General features: G+C 43.5%; 1 pseudogene; it reads right to left on the reverse strand.

Moving 5' to 3' along the window:
- Positions 1-435: 435 nt before the first annotated feature.
- LOC123630733 lies at positions 436-937 on the reverse strand (annotated as a pseudogene).
- Between the last annotated feature and the right edge of the window lie 20,881 nt (positions 938-21,818).

The following is a 21,818-nucleotide window of genomic DNA, read 5'->3' on the forward strand; positions in this document are numbered from 1 at the left end:
CCCCCTGCCTCAGTCTCCCTGTAGCTGGGACTACAGGTGCCCACCACCATGCTCGGTTAATTTTTTTTATGTTGCCCAGGCTGGCCTTGAACTCATGGCTTCAAGTAATCCTCCCACCTTAGCCTACAGAATTGCTGGAATTACAGGTGTGAGCCTCTGCATCTGGTAAATTCACCCTTTTAAAGTATACAATTCAGCAGTTTTTAGTGTAGTCACAAAATTGCACAACCATCACCACTATCTAATTTCAGACTAGATTCATTCCCCTCTCCTCCCAAGAAAGCCCATATCCATTAGCAGTCACTTCGATTTCTCCCTCCCCCCAAGCCCCTGGCAACCCCTAATCTGCTTTCTGCCTCCCTGGATTTCCTATCCTGGACATTTCAAGTAGATGGAATCAATATGTGACCTTTTGTGTCTGGTTTCTAAATTAAATTTTTTTTTTTTGCAGTTTTTATGGTTTTATTCAAACACAAATAAAATGTGCACATGCACTGTCTATTCAGTTTCTTCACTGCGCAGCCTGGCATTGGGATTGGTGACTCTGATGGCCAGCTGGGCTGCTCTTCCCACAATGGCTTTGTGGTTCTTGGAGGAAACATTATGAGCAATCTCCGCACAGTAAGATTTGTTGCACATCAGCAACACTTTCAGCTCCTTGACATTGTGGACCAGGAACTTGCAGAAACCACTGGGCAGCATGTGCTTTGTTTTCTTGTTGCTCCCATAACCAATGTTGGGCATCAAGATCTGGCCCTTGAATCTTCTCCAAACCCTGTTGTCAATACCTCTGGGTTTCCGCCGGTTACGCTTAATTTTGACATATCAGTATGACTGGTGCCGGATAAACTTCTTGGTCCTCTTTTTGACGATCTTGGGCTTCACGAGGGGTCTGAGGGCGGCCATGATGCCGAATAAGAGATGGCTGCCACCTCCATAGGCAGCGCCAAGAAGAGAGCTCTAAATTAAACTTTTAAAGTTTTTGGTTTTTCAAAATTTTAGGTTGAAATGAACCCAGAAGTCTCAACTGCACACTCCCCTGGGCTGTGTGCACCAACCGTGGAGACCTTTTTCCCCCAGTTACAGTGCAGCACTAATGCCTTCACTGACAGATTTGATTTCTACACAATCCAGTTACCGTGGCTCAGAGAAAAATTTGTTCTGCATCAGGAAATAAGCAAATCCTTGCTTTGGAGATTTCTGCTGTTGGCCTGAAGAGCAACAGTACTTGAGATGAACCTTGCAATACCTGACTCGTTACACCCTGTTGGAACATTCCACTGCACAGCACAAAGTCCATTTTCATGGCATTGTCTTCATGCAAGGAGAACAGAATATTAGTTATTAAGGAAGTCTGCAAAAATATAAAGCACATACCACCAACAAGCCAATACACTCACATAAAATATACTTCTCAGGATTTAGGAGTAAATTCTGGTAGGCTAGACTATTTAAGATAGATGTTCAAGTAAGGCATAAAACTGCTCTCTGAAATTATGTAAAAGATTATCATTTTTTTCTTTTCTTTTCTTTTCTCTTTTTCTCTTTCTTTCTTTCTTTTCTTTTTTCTTTCTCCCTCCCTCCCTCCTTTCCTTCTCTCCTTCCTTCCTTCTTTTTATGTATTTATTTTAGAGACAGGGTCTCCCTCTGTTGCCCAGGCTGGAGAGCAAACGGCATGACCATAGAGCTCACTGCAGTCTGAAACTACTGGGCTCAAGGGATCCTCCAGCCTCAGCCTCCTGCGTAGCTGGGACAACAGGCTTGTGACGCCCAGCTAATTTTTTCAATGATTTTTGTAGAGAGGAGGTTTCCATATGTTGTCCAGGCTGGTCTCAAACTCGTGGGCTCAAGTGATCACCCTGCCTCAAACTCTCAAAAATGTTAGGATTACAGGCGAGAGCCACTGTGCCCAGCTTATCATTTCTCTTTAAATCCCAGAGGTCTATGTGAAGAACATATTGAAGAGCATATATTTTAAAGGAAAATTCATAGCGATTTTGTTATGAATATTAATATGAAGGAAATAAAACCATCTTTTCTTCTTTCTAGGCTAGTTTTTCAATGTAAACTTCTAACTGAAGAATAATATACCTACAGAAAACTACATAAATCACAAAAAACTTGTAATTTTGCAAAGTTAGTGGGCTCATGTAAGCAGCACCCAGATCAAAACCAGCACTGCCAGCCCCCAGGGTAACTCCTTGAGCTCCCTTCAAGTTACCAGCCCTCCAACACTGTGGATTTCATTTGCCTAGTTTCGAACTTGCTGTCAATGGAATCAAACAGTATGTGCTCTTTTGTGTCTGGCTTCTCTCCTTAACATGTTTGTGAGAATCTTCTACACTATTATGTGAAGTTGCAGATAGCTCATTCTCATTGCTGAATATAACTCCCCTGTGTGAATACACCACCATTTATTCATTCATTCCCTTATGGATAAGTATCTGGAGTTTCCAGCTTGTGGCTATTAGAAATAACACTTCCTTGACCATTCCTGTAGATGGCTATTGATGGACACATGGACCCTTTTCCATTGGGTATATTTCTAGAAGTGGAAGCAAGGGCACAGTTTCTGTACATTTGCCCTGCATATGTTTGGTGTCCTCTAACCAGAATATAAACTAAGAACTGGGGTATGGGGGTTTGGGCCAAGAAGTTCTAGAGGAAAAGAACAAGGTTATTGGCCAGGCATGATGGCTCACCCCTGTCATCCCAGCACTTTGGAGGCTGAGGCAAGAGGATCACTTGAAGCCAGGATTTCCAGACCAGCCTGGGAAACAGCAAGACCTTGTCTCTATAAAAAAATTTAAAAATTAGCAGGGTATGGTGTCATGTCCTGTAGTCCCAGCTATGCAGGAGGCTGTGGGAGGAGCATTGCTTAAATTCAAGGTTACAGTGAACTATGATACTGCCACTGCACTCCAGCCTGGGTGACAGAGCAAGACCCTGTCTCTTAAAAAAAAAAAAAAAAGGAACAAGGTTACCAAAAAGGCCATTCTTTGAGATCTTTACAAATGGTCTAGTTCTCAGAGGTGCTGTTGGGCTCAGCAAGTGTCCACAGTCTGTGGGCTCTTTATTCTTCCTGAATTGGGATTTTGTAACAGGACTTTGGAGCTTGCTTCATTTGGGAATGGCATGTGAAACGGAAATGTGAAAGGAGACCTGGAACATTCAATCTCTTAAGAAGATTCTGGAGAAGTCTAAAATCTTTCTTCTGAAGGTTCCACGAGGTTCTTAGGAACTTACCAAGGCTTGAACTCAACTCATCTCTTTACATACAGAGGCAATATGGCCGGGCATGGTGACTCATGCCTGTAATCCCAGCAATTTGGGAGGCCAAGGCAGGAGGATTGCTTGAGCCCAGGAGTTCAAGGCTGCAGTGAGCTCTGATTGCACCACTGCACTCCAGAGAGTGCAGAGCCAGAGCCAGACACTGTCTCTAAACACACACACACACACACACACACACACACACACACACACACACACACATGCAAAACCATTAGGTAACTATACAGAAAGCATTAAATCTGAGAATAGAACCACATCCTACAAAATGCCCCTTCCCAGCAATAAGCATGGGCCTGTTAATGGCCTCTCTGCTTCTGATTGGGGCATCATGATTCACCAGGAATTACTTACGATAACCCTGGGCCATCTGGCTTCCCTGTTGCTACTGCACATCCCTGCCATGCAAATTACAGACTTTACTAAGATTTTTCCATTATTTTATTTTATTTGGACCCTGAACAATCCACCGAACTCAGAGGCTTCTTGTTTGTTTGTTTGAGCAGCTTATTTTTGTTACCTTTTTTTTCTGTGATAGGAAGATAATATATCTAAGCAAGAGAAAAACTGCTCTATAAATAACCAGAGGAAAATGTTCTATTTTCCTGCACGGCATGAATCTTACCTGCATGATTCATGTCTACAAAACTGCTGGTGAAAGGCCAATGCATAAATAGATACTTTTTGATGATGATCATGAAATGATGGATAATAAAATGATGAAAATAGTTTTGACTGCCTTAAAAGGAGGTTGCTGGGCAAATAAAAATTATGGTATTATTTTAATATTCTATTTCATCATTGCATAGTAATCATTACAAGCAGATTTTATTTTATAGTTTCAGATATTTCACAAAGATGCTCAACATCATTATAGAAATGCAGATTAAAACCACAGTGAGATACTGCATCATTCCTACTAGAATGGAGACAATTTATTTATTTATTTAAAAATTTTTATTATAAATTGACAAATTATAGTTGTATATATTTATGGGGTACATAGTGATGTTATGGTTTATGAATATAATTTAGAATAATTAAATCAAGCTAATTAACATACCCATCACCTCAAATACTTATTTTTTGTGGTGAGAACATTTCAAATTTATTCTTGGCAGTTTTGAAATGTACACTGCTATTTTTAACTATTACCATGCTGTGCAATAGATCTCAGATAAAAACTTATTCCTCCTATCTAACAGAGGTTTTGTACCCTTTCACCATCCTCTTCCCATTCCTCCCAGACCCCAGACGGATAATCACCCTTCTACTCTCTGTTTCTAGGAGTTCTATTGTTTTAGATTCCACATATAAGTGAGAACATATGGTATTTGAGTTTCTGTGGCTGGCTCACTTCACTTAGCATAACGTCCTCTAATTCCATCCATGTTGTCACAAATGATAGAATTTCTTTCTTTTTTTTAAGTCTGAATAGTATTCCACTGTGCGTATGTATGTTACGTTTTCTTTATCCATTCGTCTCTTGATGGATACCTAGTTGGATTCCATAACTTGGCTATTGTGAACAGTGCTGCAATGAACATGGAAGTGCAGATACCTCTCTGACACTCTGATTTCAACTCTTTTGGGTAAATATCAAGAAGAGGGATCACTGGATTACAATTTTAAATAATAAGTGTTGGCAGGGATGTGGAAAAAGTAGAATCCTCAGACATTGCTTGTGGGAATGCAAAATGGCACAACAACTTTAGAAAAACAGTTTGATGATTTAATTAAAAAGTTAAATATAAATTTACTACACAATCTAGCAATTTCACTCCTAGGATCTACCCAAGACAAATAAAAACATTAGTCCACACAAAGACACGTACAAGAGTGTTCATAGCAGCTCTATTTATAATGATCCCAAACTGGAAACAATCCATATATACATCAACTGATGAATGGATAAATAAAATGGGATATATCCGTACAATGGGATATTATTCAGCAACAAAAACATGAATCATTGATACAGGCTAAAACATGAGTGGACCTTGAAAACATTGTGCTAAGTGAAAGAAACCAGACATAACAGACTACAGTGGATGATTCCATTTATATGAAACATCAAGAAAAGGCAAATTGATAGTGACAGAAAGCAAAACAGTGGTTACTTAGTGCTGGGAGTGGGAGCAAGGTTTAACTGTAAATGAGCATGAGAAAACTTTTGGGGTGATGGAAATATTCTAAAACTGGATTATGGTGATAGTTACGTAAGTCTAGAAATTTACTAAAATCTTTGAAATGTTCAGTGCCAATGGGTGAATATATAGTATATAAATTACACCCCAATAAGTTATCTTTAAAAAGCTCAGACTCTTCTGTTAAGACAATATTTGTATCTTTTTCTTTAGCCACTGAGCCACTACAGGAATAATACAATTTTGGAAGAGGGCACGATAAAATTTAAATTGTTAAAAGTAACCCAAAGGCAAAAGTTCTAAAGAAATCCTTCAGTCTCTTCCCTGACACTTCTTAGTTTTTGACTCTCTGGGGTTTATTCATCAAGATCCCGTCTTCTGAAGACTTGCAGTGAACCACCCATCACATAAAGGTAAAGAGATCCCAGGTGTGCTCTTAGGATAATGAGCTCAGTTCCGAAGTAAGACATGAAGGGAAGACCAATTGCCCAGATCCAGGTCATTATAGGCTAGATCCTTCTTTCTGCATTCAAAATATCTTCAATTACTTTATACTCCAAGATTAGGTTGTTAAACAATGTGGTAGGGCCAATACCCAAATTTAGGTATAAGACTTAAGGCTTCAGACATCAACAATACCAAACAATAATGACCACCACTGACATAATTTGGGCTCTCTGGCCAGGTGCAGTGGTTCACACCTGTAATCCTACCACTCTGGGAGGCCAAGGTGGGAGGATCAGGAGGATCGCTTGAGCCCAGGAGTTCGAGACCAGCCTGAGCAAGACCCCATCCCTACTACAAATAGAAAAAATTAGCTGGGCATGGTGGTGCCTGCCTGTAGTCCCAGCTACTCAGGAGGCTGAGGTAGAAGGGTCACTTGCACCAGGCATTTGAGGTTGCTGTGAGCTATGATGATGCCACTGCACTCTAGCGGGGCAACAGAGCAAAACTCTGTCTCAAAAAAATAATAATAATAATAATAATATGGGCTCTCTCCAGATACATCAACACTACACCTGGAAAGTCAGTAGTTTTACATAGTTTTCCACAACAATATACTTGTCCCTAGCAATAGTTACAGTTACCACATAGATGATTAAAAGATATTTTTGAAATTTTATTTTAAAGTATATTTCCTATCAACATAGAACGGATAAGGAAAAGCAAGCATATCATTAAGTGCTCAATGAATTTTCAGAGATAACACACCCTCTAAAACACCAGCCAGGTTAAGACATAGAAGATTGCCATCAACCAGAAACCCCTCATATGCCCCTCCCAGCTACCACACTTACTCTCTTTCCCAGAGATGATCCTTGTTCTGACTTCTAACACCAAAAGTTTGTTTTTCCTAATTCTTAACTTTATATAACTGGAATAAATTGTACATTATGTGTTCATTTGTGTCTGGTTTCTTTTACACTGTATATAAGAGTGAACCATTGTTCCATGGTATTGTAGGAATATATCACTATCTATTCTATTGTTGACTACATTTGGATTGCTTTCCTACATTTTTTTTTTTGGCTATTACGAATAATGAGGCTATGAACAATTTTGGATTTGTCTTTTGTGCACATCTGTGGACATTTCTGTTGAGACTATATTTAGGAGTGGTTGTTGGGTCATAGGGTGTATGGTCAGCTTTAGTATGATCATTTTATTTTGCTAAAATCTACAAAGCCACTTGAAGTGATTTAAGTGTAAACACACCTAAATGCAGAAATTTCCTAAATATAAACATGCGTTCATTCTTCTTCAGAACTGACCAGAGCAAACACTGTTATAGGCGGGACAACTGAATACCAGTCACGAAGTTACTGGAGTGTGATGTCTCACAAACATCACTTCTTCAGAAGACAGCGTGTGCTGTGGGGTTGGCCCTGGGAAGCGAGCCCGTGTGAACTTCCTGGCATTCCTGCAAGCTCCTTCAGCGGAGTCTGATGAACGTAGCTTGTTAGCCCTGCCTTGGCTTTGATCCAAAAGAAAACACTGACTTTGTTCAATTTCCTCCTAAGGTCTGGAAATCAATTTATTTTTGATTAAAAAAAAAAAGCCCAGGGTAATTATTAGGCCATAATACTGGGCTGAGTCTTTCAGTTCCCAGCCTTCTCTGTTTTCCGGAGCTCTGTGGCCCTTTGCCGCCAGGCTGGCTATGAGCTCTTGCCTGTACCCGGTTCCAGGGCCTGGGGGCTCACAGACCACTTCATGTCACAGTGCCTCTCTCACCGGCTACTTTGGCATTTGCATCCGAGCCAGGGAACTGGATTCAGCACATGATGCTTCCAGTGGGATGTTTTCATGGCCCAGGTTCATCTTGGGAATCCAGAAGTTTTGCCCCCAACGAAAGATACTTTCCAGGGAGCTTCCACATCGATTTTACTTCATGGTCTCTGGACTGGGTGTCCACCTGGGTTTGGAGAAGACTTTCTGTGAAATTAAGGGTCCCTTTGGTTTGCTGCCTGCCTGTGAGAGATTGAGGGGTTTGGCAGAATTCCCAGGCCCTAGGGGCTTTTACATCCTGACGCCGTGGTCCCCAATCCCCGGTCCGTGGACCAATCTCTGTCCTTGACCTGTTAGGGACCCGGCATCAGAGCTCAGCCACTCCCGTCCCCCACCCCGTCCGTGGAAAAAGTGTCTTCCATGAAACCTGTCTCTGGTGCCAAAAAGGTTGGGGATCACTATCCTAACAGGTTCCCAAGGAACTTGGTTCCTTCTCATTTCTGATACCCAGCTGCCTTCCTGCCCTGGGTTGCGTGAGAGATCTGTGCATCTTTTCAACAACAATAATAATAGTTATATAATTGTGTGATATAACACTTATTGAATCCTGACTATGCACCAGGTGCTGGTCTAAGCATTTTGCTCATTTAGTCCTCTCAACAGCCCCATGATATAACTATCATTATTATCCCCATAAGAAACCAAAGTGCAAGTTACCACTCAACTCTCATAGGGGACACTTGGGGACAAGCATCGAAGTCCCCAGGGCCTTCGGGCTTGACAACTGTCCTGAGAACAGAAGGAGCACATCTGGAGACTTGCCTGGGAGAGCTGGCCCGGGACACAGGCCACTCCAGAGCCCACCCCAGGACCATCCTCCCCCAGCCAGGACCCATCCCATTTGCTCTTCTGAGCCAGCTTCCCTGTGACTGTCCGTTTGTGCCTCTGCTCCAAGGGGACACAGCTGGCTTTCTCTCTTCTCAGCTGCCATCGCCCTTCTGGTCTCTTGGGACGGCACCACTCCACACCAGAACAGACTGAGGAAGAACTTTGTGTCCTTAGCCCCCACTGCCTTCTGTCCTGGACCCGAATACAATAGGTGGAACCATGGGAAAATACTGATATCTGACCACTTGACCTACAAAAATAGCACTTTACCATAGGTCAAGCGAACTATGGTCCTTTTGTCTGAAACTTCTTCCTGCTAATTGCAATAGGAAAACAAAGAAATAAAAATAAAAATAGTGGGCACATAGACTCCCTAGAGATTGTAAAGGATAGTTTTTTCTGGTGGAATCTGCCTTTCCCGGATCCATTATTAATAAGGAATTCTGAGGACGTCGCCCAAGGCTACCACACTGTCTGGCTTGGAAGTTGGACCAGACAGCCTCCTTCAAAGGAAGCCGGGCCAGGCCCAGCCTCAAGGAATTCGCATCCTTCGTCCTCACGTCTCAGTTCCCCCTTCTTGTCTCTCCTTCCTGCTGGACTTTGATTCCACAGCTGCCTGTTGGTCCTGCCCTGCCCCTCCCCACCCTCGGGGCCCCCAGAGCCCTGGCCGGTCAGGCTTCCTGTCTGACCTTGCCCTCACCTCCTCCCCTGTCCTGGAGGCCCCTGGGTCCAGCCCCCTCCCCTCTCCCATTTCTCTCTGTCCTGAGTGTTTTGCCCACAACATTTCTCCTGGCTGGGCTGATAAGCCCGGAAAAGTTCCGTTTCCTTATCTACATTGTGGCTGTCTGTCCCGCCTGCTCTCTCCTGAAGTCTGGTGCCTTAAACAGCAGGAGCCAACCTTGGGAAGCCCACCGGACTTGACTCAGCCACCCCCCATCTCCCTTCTGCTGCCGAGCCCCCTCAGAGTTAGTTCCTGCTTCAGGCCTGAGTCCCCGCTGTCCTCCCTCGGAGTCCTGTCCTGGCTGCAGGGCGCTCAGGCACCTGCAGGTGCTTCAGTAGCAGAGGGCGGACAGGGGACAGCCCGGCCCACCTGCACCTGCCTCCTCCTCAGAGTCTCTCGATCTCCCCCCAGCACACACTCAGGGGTCTCCAGGCTTCTGTGGAATTCCTTCCCGGGTCCTCACAGGGAATCTGGTGAGAGATCAGGGAAGCTGCCAGGCAGAGCAGGGCCACGGGCCATGCTGAGCTGTTCTGAGATGGAGCATGGCTTGTGCCTTGGCAGTGGCCGCTGCCCTGGGCCCCTCCCAGGCCTGGGCAGTGGGAGTGTTGCCAAGTCATCCTTGTACCCCTGCTCGTCCCAAGGATGCTTGCAGATGTCACAGCCCGCCCCCTGCCACTTGGCCAGCAGTGACAAACCCAGCCAAGCTGCCCGCTGACTCCTCTTTTCCACATACAACTGCCACTTGTTCATTCACTGCTCATTCATTCACTGGAATGTTCTGAACACCTGTGATGTGCCAGGAACCCTTCCAGGCCTTAGGGACATAGCAGTAATAGGACAGATGAGGTTCCGTCCCACGGAGCTTACAGTGCATGGGGACACAAGTAAACAAGCCAGTGACTCTCAAGGTGGGTGTGCAGGACCAGGCATGGCTTGTTTGTTACCAGGCTGGGGTGAGGTAGCCAGATGTGGAGAGAAGGGTTTAGAAACTTCTATCATAATTTGACAGAGACATTTTCTGTTTGTTGAGTAAAAAAAAAAAAAATCAGGCTTCTATTGTTTATCATTTTTGATTCCATTTTGCTAGTTATTCATTTTTATTATATTTTACAAAAATATAGAACTGCAATGGATTGGGAATTTAGAAAAATTCCAACTACACCTCCAGAAACTTTGAGAAGCACTACTCTAAACTACAAATTGCAATTCACACCATGAAAAACGTGATAGGGGAAAACCTGGTCTGAGCAGGGTGGCTATTAAAGGCACCCAGATTTGGGGGGAACACAAGGCAGACACGTGCGGCACTGCCCTTCCTTCCTGCCCTTTTCCGGTTGCAAAGCAAAGGGCAGCTCCGTCCCGACACCACTGGACAGTGCAATGGTCAGACCCAGAAGGACACTGTGATAACAGTATCTCAACTAAAGTCCAAACCCTGAGACAGGCTTTTCAAGGCAGCTTTCTCATAAAGCTCTAGCTTGCAAACCCTTTTAAAGAAACTTTTTGGGCCTTGGACACTTACTGACTGAAATAAGATGTTGCCAAGATGGAATTCGATTTATAGAAGGATTTCCTCAAAGACACTACATTGCGCAAACAGACCAAAAAAGGCAAAACGTGGAAACGGGAATTCGAATTCATCATTCTTCTGAGAAATAAGACTAGGGCCTGGGTCATAGAAAAGTTGGATTATGTGGCCTTCTAGTAACTGAAGTTTGTGTGCTGCAACAACTAAGCGGTGGTGGATGCCCTTGACAATGATGCTAAGGCTCCACAAAGTTCTAAAGTATCTTGTAAATCTCCAAAAGGAAAAGTACACAATTTTTCCATAAGTTTAGAATTGCGGTTTCTGTATTCTCTTTTTTAAAATGAGCTAAGCTATAATTGAGAACTATTTAACAGAAAGGCACGTATATAAGTCTTTAACAACTTGACCATGTCTATAATTAAATTACTATATTTCTTCTCTTTGCATTCTGCTACCTTGTCAGAGAAGAGTTTGCTAGGTCACTTTCATTGTTGTGAAGATCTTTATATATTACAGAAAGTTACTGAAAATTATTTGCAAAAGATGATTTAGGCAGGTTTATTTTATTTTATTTTTTTTGAGACACAGTCTCGCTCTGTTGCCTGCGTTAGAGTGTTGTGACATCATCATAGCTCACAGCAACCTCATACTCCTGGGCTCTAGCAATCCTCCCAACTCAGCCTCTCCGATAGCTGGGACTACAGGCGCACCACGATGTTGGGCTAACTTTTTCTATTTTTTGGAGACACAGGGTCTCACTATGTTGCCCGGGCTGGTCTCAAACTCCTGGCCCCAAGTGATCCTCCCGCCTTGGCCTCCCAAAGTGCCAGGATTACAGGTGTGAGCCTACAGTGCTAGGATTACACCTGGCCCACAGGTTTAAAATTGAACCAGCCCCATAACCATTTTTATTCTTGTAAAAGATGTGAAGAAAATTTCTGAACTGAGTTTGAAAGTTTAAGTCATGTCATACAAATGAGTAATTTCTGCCTCTTGTGCCTTCCAGGAAGCTCTTAAGACTGATTTGCCTATTGAACAAGTCTAAGTAAAATGCCTATGAAATCATGGCCTGTCAGCTATCCAAACCATACTTTGTAATTTCTCTGAACTTATTTCATTATTCTGAAAATAATCATGGAAGACCCAGTATTACTGTCTTGAATAATTATAGCATAAAATGCATACTAAATAAATAAATAGGTTATAATACTTGATGTTGACAAGTGACCAGTCATGTTTTGCAGGTGGGTAAAATTGAAGCTACCTTCCTGGCAATTTGGCAATAGGTAACGAGACTTTAGAAATTGTATATCGCTTACCCTTTTAAAGTCTTTCCTGAGGATATAATCAGAGATAAGGGCAAAGATATTTGTTCAAGAATATCTGTCATTATGACATTTATAAAAATGCAAACTTAGAATGATCCTAAAAGTCCAGGAATTGGGACTTTGTAAAATAAGTGATGGTGCATCCATATGATGCACTATTATACAGTTAAATGCTCACAATACAATGTTATCTTAAAAGTGAGGCACAAAAAATAATATTTACAGTGTGATCCCACTTATTTGTTAAATACGCACACAGAAACACAAGGATTTATCAAGACTATTCAGGAGTAATTTTCTTTGGGTGATGCATTATAGGTGACTTTAATTTTTTAAGTATTCTCTATAGCAGCAGTCCCCAGCCTTTTTGGCATCAGGAACCATTTTCATGGATGACACTTTTTCCACAGACTGGGGAGAGGGGAGATGATTTCGGGATAATTCGAGTGCATACATTTATTGTGCACTTTATTTCTGTTATTATTACATTGTATATATAATGAAATAATTATACAACTCACCATAGGTTGGGGACCCCCTGCTCTATAGTTTTAATTCTCTACAGTGAATACATATTACTTTTAAAATAGTGATGCTTATTAAAAAACAGTAATAAAAATATATTGAAAGTCGTCAGATACCATTCCATATTCATCACTTATGTAGATTTAAAATGTTATACTATAAACATGAAACAACCTTAGCCAAACCTTACAGACTTTTAACCAAGGGTATTTCTGATGTAGTCTATTGCTGCATAGACTGTGTGGTTGGTGGGCTTCATCAGTGCCTTTCAATCATGCAAGTTATTTGACACACGACATTGTCATGATTAACTCAACATGAAAAATCCGATTTAGCCCAATGCATTAAGTACCACTAATCTTATTGGTGACAAGAAGCTCCTGATAAGGAATGGGTTGAAGAGGTGAGAATGAGGGCAAGTTTTGGGATTTAACTTCACCAAGACCATTTTCTTTGAAGGATTGGATATCTGATCCGATGTCGTTTACTTCAGATCTTTGAACAAATCATTACACAGGTATGTTTGGGAGGGAAGGAGTTAAGCCTAGAAGCAGTGTTTGATTTAGGATTTGTTTTGGAATCACTTATCTATTGGGTTGCTGACAGCAATAAACATTTTCTAAATTCCTAAAGGAATGAAAGTAGATTGTCATCCAGCAAGAAGGTGGCATATGAAACTTGGTTATTTCTCTATATTCATTCAGATGAATGTTTGAGTTAGGAAAAAAAAAAACCCCAACCAAAACAAAACAGGTAAAACTTACCTTTTAAATGTGTCATGCATGCATCTGCTCCTGGTGTGTGGTCCTCTCTGATGTCCAAGATGGCCTATGCAAGATATCTATTTTGTAAAATAAAGTTCAAAAAGGCAAAGATATCATCAACATAGACCAAACATACAATAACTCCTGCAAATGGATTGTCAGTAGGCATTGACATACATTCCCTGTTTTGGCCAGGAAGGAGTAGAATTATTCTCAAGGTTAAGTAAAGGTCATCTCTCTCTGCCATGCTGCCACTCAGTGGTGATGGAAAAGCAAAGCCTGAAGTTGGGTGCCTGGAAATTTCACTTAAGAGACAAACAGCCCAGTCTGTGTGTTCACTCGGGTCATCTCAGTTAGTTTTCCCATAATTGTACTAGACTAGTAGTCAAGTGAAACGCCAGATTCATCATTGATAGAATCTCTGTCCTGGGTTGACGGTCCTTTAATGTGTGTGCCTCCCTGGCCAGAGGCCATTACTCCTAACTGCCTCTTTGTCCCGCAGCAGTTCATCGATCTTGCACGCACACCAAATTTAATCTTTTAGATGATGACAACGAGGAATTGGAGCTGAAATACCTATCGGACTAGTTTCATAAACTTCAGTCACTTCAGGAAAAAAAAAATCTTAAAAGACTTAACAAAATTAGAAAGTAGAAAGCAAATAATGACGGTTTTCTAGGAATTTAAGATTGCTTGTTACAGGGTCTCCATATTGATAATTCTAAATATCAAGGTCCTTACACTATTTGCCTCCTCAACATGTGAACAAAAGGTCATACCTCTCTTATTGCGCTGTCAAAACAGTTTGATGGCAATACTTCTGATGATTCCTGATATGCTAGGCACTGGGCAACCAAGATGAATCAAACAAGTCCTGCCAGGGTGTGTACCATAGGGTACATTTGGAGTGAGACGGAAGCCCACCTGGGTGCTGGGTGGGGCCAGGGAATGAGCAAGGAGAAGCAGTGAGACTTTGTGACTTCCAGAAGTCTCACCCACTCCTCCTGATTCAACCCTCAGGATAATCAAGATGGTTATCTCCATCTAACAGGTGAGAAACAAAGGTTTTGGGGGTGAACTCTACTACGGCCTCACACACCAAGTAGGAGGTGAAGCGAGGATTTGAGAACCAGCATCCAGAGCTGCTGTGATCCAAAGCTCAAACTCCTAACCATGAAGTTGTAAAGGGCCCCCGTGAGTTAGTCCTGCCAAGCCGGGGTGATGGGGCAGCAGGTGGGGCCAGGGAGAGAGAAAGAAGGGCATTTCCCCAGACACATGGAGCTGCTTGAAGGTCCCTGTCACCCAGCTAGTGGGGACTGAAAACCCTGAACTGTGAAACTTTACTGAGATTTTTCTTTTTTTTCATGATGGAAGGGACTTTCTGGAAACCCAGTCACTTTCTTGCCTGTCCCAGCTGCTCGGCAGCCCCATTCGTCGGGCTGACTTTGTAGGTATGGTTCAAAACTCCTTCCATTTCCCCTGTTGACTTTGCATGCGCAAAGTGGTTTCTTCTCTCTCAGATTCTTCCCAAAGCTACTGCAAAGAGGAGTGGAAGAGCGGTTTACATCTCAAGCTTCAGAGATAAGGCAGCCCAACAGCGTCAAAGCTTCTGTCTGTCTGTCCATCCATCCACCTTTTAGAGCCAGGGCACAGCAACATCTGGGTGGACAAGCCTTAGATGTCCTTTACTTCCCTCCACGTCCATCCTCTCCACTTGGGTTACTCATTCATTCCATAGGGATTTATCGGGTGCTCTCTTGTAGTCTGGGTACCAAGCCAGGCCTTGGGGATAAGGTGGCAAAACAGACAGGGTGCCTGGCCTGGTGTAGCTTGCACAAAGGGGTAAATGCGAAAGCTGCAGCAGAGAAGGGAAGGATGTGCCCAGGGGACCTAAGCACCCTGAGGGAATCTCGGTCTGAAGGCAGAGGGGAGAGGGAAGGGGAGGAAGGGTGTTTGAGGCAGAAAAAACAGCAGGCCCAGGCCCTGAAGCAGGAGGGAGCGGGGCCTTCTGATGGCCCAAAAGGAGGCCAGTGTGGCAGGTTCCAGCCCCCAGCCCAGTATAAAGAGCCCTTACTAGTCTCCTCTCTTGGAGGTGTTTAGACAAGAGGCTAGTTAGAGTTATACTGCTGGGAACAATTGGAGAGACCTATACAGATAAATAAGGAACCCCAGGTGCATTTGTAAGTATTGCAGAATGACAGAGAGAGAAGTGAGTGCTAAGGTACAGCCGTGTGTCATGTAGCAAAGAGCATGCATTTCGAGAAATCGTTAGGCAATTTTGTTGCACAAACATCATAGAGTGCACTTAACACACGCTGGATGCCTGCTGCACACCTGGGTTGTGTGGTAGGGCCTATGGCTCCCAGACTCCAGACCTGTACAGCATGTTACTATACCAAACACTGTAGGCAGCGGTAACCCAATGGTAAGTATTTGTTATTTAAACATAGAAAAGGCACAGTAAAAATACAGCATAAAAAATCTAAAAAATGGGACACTTGTATAGGGCACTTACCGCGAATAGAGCTTGCAGGACTGGCAGTTGCTCTGGGTGAGTCAGTGAGTGGTGAGTGAACGGGAAGGCCTGGGACATTATTGTACACCACTGTAGACTGTAAACACCGGACACTTAAGCTACACTAAGTTTCTTTTTTTTTTTTTGAGACAGAGTGTCACTTTGTTGCCCTGGCTAGAGTGAATGCCGTGACGTCAGCCTAGCTCACAGTAACCTCAAACTCCTGGGCTCAAGCAATCCTTCTGCCTCAGCCTCCCGAGTAGCTGGGACTACAGGCATGCGCCACCATGCCCGGCTAATTTTTTCTATCTATATATTTTTTTTAGTTGGCCAAATAATTTCTTTTTTTTTTTTTTTGAGACAGAGTGTCACTTTGTTGCCCGGGCTAGAGTGAATGCCGTGACGTCAGCCTAGCTCACAGCAACTTCAAACTCCTGGACTGAAGCGATCCTACTGCCTCAGCCTCCCCAGTAGCTGGGACTACAGGCATGTGCCACCATGCCCGGCTAATTTTTTCTATATATATTTTAGTTAGCCAGATAATTTCTTTCTATTTTTTTTTAGTAGAGACAGGGTCTCACTCTTGCTCAGGCTGGTCTCGAACTCCTGACCTTGAGCGATCCTCCTGCCTCGGCCTCCCAGAGTGCTAGGAATACAGGCGTGAGCCACTGCGCCCGGCTGCTACACTAAGTTTCTAAAGACAATTTTCCTTTCTTCAATAATGAATTAACCTTAACTTACTGTAACTTTTTGACTTTCTAAACTTTTAAATTTTTTAACTTTTTGACTCTTGTAAGAACAGCTTAAAATACAAACACATTGTACAACTGTACAGAAATATGTTCTTTCTTTATATCCTTATTCTATAAGCTTTATTTTCTATTATTTTTTACTTTTTAAACTTTTTTGTTAAAAACTAAGATACAAACACACATTAGCCTAGGCCTACACAGGGGCAGAATCAGTATCACTGTCCTCCACCTCCACATCTTGTTCCGTTGAAGGTCTCCGGGGGCAATACACACACGGAGCTTCATCTCCTGTGACAACAATGCCTTTCTGGAACACCTCCCGAACAACATACCTGAGGTTGTTTTACAGTTAACTTTCTTTATAAGTAGAAGGAGTACACTCTAAAATAATGATAAAAGTATAGTAAATGCACAAACCAGTAACATAGTTGTTTATTATCATTATCAAGTGTTGTGTGCTATACATAATCATATGTGCTAGACTTGTATACCACCGGCAGTGCGGCGGTTTGGTTTACACCAGCGTCACCACACACGGCAGTAATGTGCGCTACGACCTTGCGATGGCTGTAACAACATTAGGTGTTAGGAAATTTTCGGCTCTATTGTAATCTTTACGATCACTGTTGGATATGTAGTCCGTTGTTGACCAAAATGCTGTTATGCAGCACACGGCCATAATAGTTAGACAATATTCCTTCTTTCTTCTCTCTCTCCTCTCTTTCCTTCCTTCCTTGCTTGCACTCTCCCTCTTCTCTTTTTTTCCTTCCTTCCTCCTTTCCTTTCCTTCTCCCTCTCTCTTTCACAATGGAGATTTCTGATCTGATACTGTTGAAACGTATGGCAGTGGGAGCTGTCAGATTTGGGGTATTCAGTGGCATGACCTTGTTGCTGGGGACACGGGTTTCCTACCCTGCTATGTCACCCTTAGCACATTGGCTTTCAGTCTCAGGCTTGAGGGAATACCTTTTTTTTTTTAGTTTAATTAATTAAATTTTCAACTAGACTTTAATAGATGATGACTGCAGTGGGCTGAATAATGGCCCCCAAAGATATCAGATCCTAATCCCTGGGACCTGTAAATGTTCCCTTATATGAAGGAAGGGTATCTAAAGATATAATTGCATTAAGGAACTTGACCTGAGACTACCCTGGATTATCCAGTCATAAGTGTCCTTCTAGCAGAGAGGCTGAGGGAGAGCTGATACTGAAGAGGAGAGGGCGGTGGGACCAGTGAGGCAGGCATTGCAGTGACAGGTCACAGGCCACGCAATGCAGCCCCAGAGGCTGGACAGGGCAAGGAAGAGATTCCCCCCTCAGCCTCCGGAGGGAGCTCAGCCCTCTAACACCTTGATGGCGGTGAAACTGGTCTCAGACTTCTGCCTGCAGAACTGTGAGAGAATTCATTTCTGTTGTTTTGAGCCTCTGGGTTTGAGGTCGTTCGTTATACTGCAGCCCCAGGAAACGAATGCAATGATGGACAAGAGTTGGCAGGAGGTGAGCACAGGGTCCAGGGCGTGACCACCACGAGGAACAGCCCAGGTTGCAATAAGGATTTCTAGGACTCCAGGGCCAACTGAAGGCCAAGCATAGTTTCAAGCATCTCCATACACTTTGTGTTTCCCAGTAGTCTGTGAAATGAATGTTGTTTTATAGAGGAAGAAACTGAGGCTCCGAGAGGTAACGGAACCTGCCAGAGGTCACATTGGCAGGACGTAGTGGAGCTGAGATGTGAACTGAGGTTTAATGGATGCCAAAAGCCCATGCTTTTTTTACTTTGCTCCCTGGAGGTTGGCTACTTGATGCACTTTTATTCACTATTTGAATAAAAATATGGAGCCTTATGAGTATTCAAATTTGCAAATTAAAACTACACACCATTCCTTTACTTTATTAGCAAAAGTGGGACAAGTGGTGATTACCGAACCACCTTCCGGTGTCTTGCTCACTCTTCACTGCTCCATTCTGGGCCACCAGCGAACTATTTCAGAGGAAGATGGGGGAAAAGAAACACGGAGATGCCAGAATCTCTGCCACCATGGGGGTGGTGGGTGCCCAACTCCAGTAGTGATGCCTGGGGGTCCTGAGACTGGGATACAGGGTCGGAGGGAGCACCCAGGCTGCAGGGCCTTGAATAGGGTAGTGGGCTGAGTGGACACAGAGCTCTGAGCCTGGTGAGCTTGCGGCAGTTTGGGAGGGAGGAAAGGGAGGAGGTGGAACCCTTGGCCACATGGGCCTGGAAAAGGGACAAAGGCAGTGAGAGCAAACACCATGGATTCAAAAACCAGTATGCTTTCCCATTTTCTGGGATAGAATAAACATAAACAACCCAAGGGAGGGTGAGGAAGCCTTGTAATAAATGATACTGAAATTTTTGTCAACAATGGACAGTGGGAAATCAAAACATATTTAGTCAGATTTGGAAAAGTGGAACACTGTGACATTTCACATACTCCGTTTGAATTTGAGGAGCAATTCATAAGGGTAAAAGGGTAGTCCCCATTGTTGGTGAGTTACAGGGAGTGAACCCATAGCGCCCTTTGGAGATCAGTGTAGTGTCACATGTTATATGTCTTAAAAATGTTTAAGCCCTTTGACCCTGTGATAATTCCAACGTAAAGAGCTTAGCCCATGGACAAGATTTCACAAAGCTTATCTGCAAGGATATTTTTTGCACTGATTGTTTTTTTTTTTTTTTTTGAGACAGAGTGTCACTTTGTTGCCCGGGCTAGAGTGAGTGCCGTGGCGGGCGTCAGCCTAGCTCACAGCAACCTCAAACTCCTGGGCTTAAGCGATCCTCCTGCCTCAGCCTCCCAAGTAGCTGGGACTACAGGCATGTGCCACCATGCCCAGCTAATTTTTTCTATATATATTTTTAGTTGTCCAGATCATTTATTTCTATTTTTTTAGTAGAGACGGGGTCTCACTCAGGCTGGTCTCGAACTCGTGACCTCGAGAGATCCACCCACCTCAGGCTCCCAGAGGGCTAGGATTACAGGCGTGAGCCACCGCGCCCGGCCTTCGATTGTTTAAAATAGAGGAAAACAGGAGACAACCTAACTTGCCAGTGTAGGGGACTTGTCTTTCTCTCATGTTTCTGCTTCAGTGATTGAAGCACTTCTGCCTTCTTGTGCAAGTAGTCGGAGGCTGCTTCTGCCTTCTCTCTCCCCCATACTCTTCACACCCCTGGAAGCGTAACTCACCCGATGGGTAAAAATGGGCCAAGGGTGGCTGCACAGGAGTTGTGTGTTACCTGCCTGTCCCTCAAAGATCCTGTGCATACAGCTGGTCGGGCCACGTCTCGTCTCTAGGTCTGTGGGCCCAGCCCTCCTCATGAATCCCCAGGTCTAGATTTAGGGAAGAAAGCCTGATTTTGGCTTCAGGTCTATGCAACATTTGGAAATCTGGCTCCATCCGTAATAGGGTGGATACTGTATTTTAATTCTCACCAGGTGCTTAAGTCCTTCACAGAATGGTGGTGGGGAGAGAGCAACTGAACTTCCCCCATGACATGCCAACCCATGGTACATTAAGTGAGAACAGTCATAAGGGGTGGCATTAGAAACCAAAGTGTCATAAGGAGAGATGGTTCTCTTGGGGCAGCGGCAGCAGCTGATACAGGCTGACTCACAGCTGCTTCTAATATGCCAGGCCCATGTAAACAGGCTTTATGATACCACCGGGCCACTCGGCTGACTGTGGTGCAGTTGGAGTGTGACATCTGAGTCACTGTGAGACTCTGGCCAGCATCTTCCTGGCCACGTGGTCCCCTGTGACTGTAACCTATACAAGAACAGCTTGCGCATACTGGATTTGCAGAATTAGCCTACGGCTGGTATTGAATTATTGGACAATTATTTCCTCTGAATCATGTAATTCTTGGCCCGCAGATGCACTTGTTCAAGAATTATAACTGTTATTTTCTATTATGCCATTATTACTGACTCAATGATTCCTCTGGTCCCTAACTGAGGTTTCCATGGCATCTCTGGCCTCTGGGACTTACATGGCATTGAGGCACAGAGGGCGAAAGAACCTCTGGTCCTGGTCATGGGTCCATACAGGTAATCACTGAGACATTCACTGTCCTTGACCACGTGGGCCCATTCAGATTTGGTGGCTATTTTAAAGTGCTATTCTTTGAAGAGTAAACTCTTTAGGTTAAGCCACTGAAATTTTAGGGTTGTTACCACACATGACTTAAAACTGTCCTGATTAGAAAAGGTAGAATAAATAATTTTCCTCCTACCTCAAAATAGTAAACAAGGCCACAGTTGACCCAATCGTTAAACTGAGTGACTGAGAACATGACAACTGCCTGCCTGCCGGTATCCCTGTGAGACAAATCAAGAATTTCTCATTCCTCTCCCTTTTTCTGCCTGCCCTCCTCCACCTTCCAGCAAGTCCTGTAGTGTGGTTACTGGCTGCTGGGTCTGTATTTTACAATGTCCTCGGTTCTGGGACAATTGTAGAAGTTGATCTAGTTGGGTTTTCTAAGTTATGTGGGCATGGGGCTGTTAATATGATATCGTTGTGTATCCTACTGACTCTCTGAAAAAGTGGGAAACATGAGAAATTTTGGGTTGGATCAATTTGCTGAAGGAATGACACCCCTTCTAATGAGGGTCTGGGCGGCAGCTTCTTGAGGAAACCAGGCATCTGACTGATCCTTTTGACTAGAACAGGCCAGGTCAAGAAAGTAGGAATAGCAGAATTTTGGATTCGAATTCTGTTGGCTTTTCATTAGGTGATTTCATATTTGGACTTTTATTTCTCCCTGGGAGCTTAATCACTGCAGTGGGTTTTGTTAACATTTGGAACATTTTTGTATTACTGACCCTTTCTATTTAGAGTATTTTATGCTATTGTTTGGGCTTATTGCAAAACACAGTGTTTTTCAAATTTTTTCTTAAATTTGGACATGTATTATTACATCATGGCCCTAGACTGAAGTGCCAATTTCACAAAATAAAAACAGCTTAGCTGGAGTTCCCAAAAGCAGAGCTGTGACAAAGGTTTGCAGGTAGGCAGTTTACTGGGAAAGCGATTGTGTGGAGCAGGAGCGAGTAGCAGAGAGAGGAAAACGGCACCAACCCACATAGGCATGTGTGACTGAGCTCACCGCTGCCATGGCAA

Source organism: Lemur catta, chromosome 1 (assembly GCF_020740605.2).
Source record: "Lemur catta isolate mLemCat1 chromosome 1, mLemCat1.pri, whole genome shotgun sequence".
Lineage (NCBI taxonomy): Eukaryota > Metazoa > Chordata > Mammalia > Primates > Lemuridae > Lemur > Lemur catta.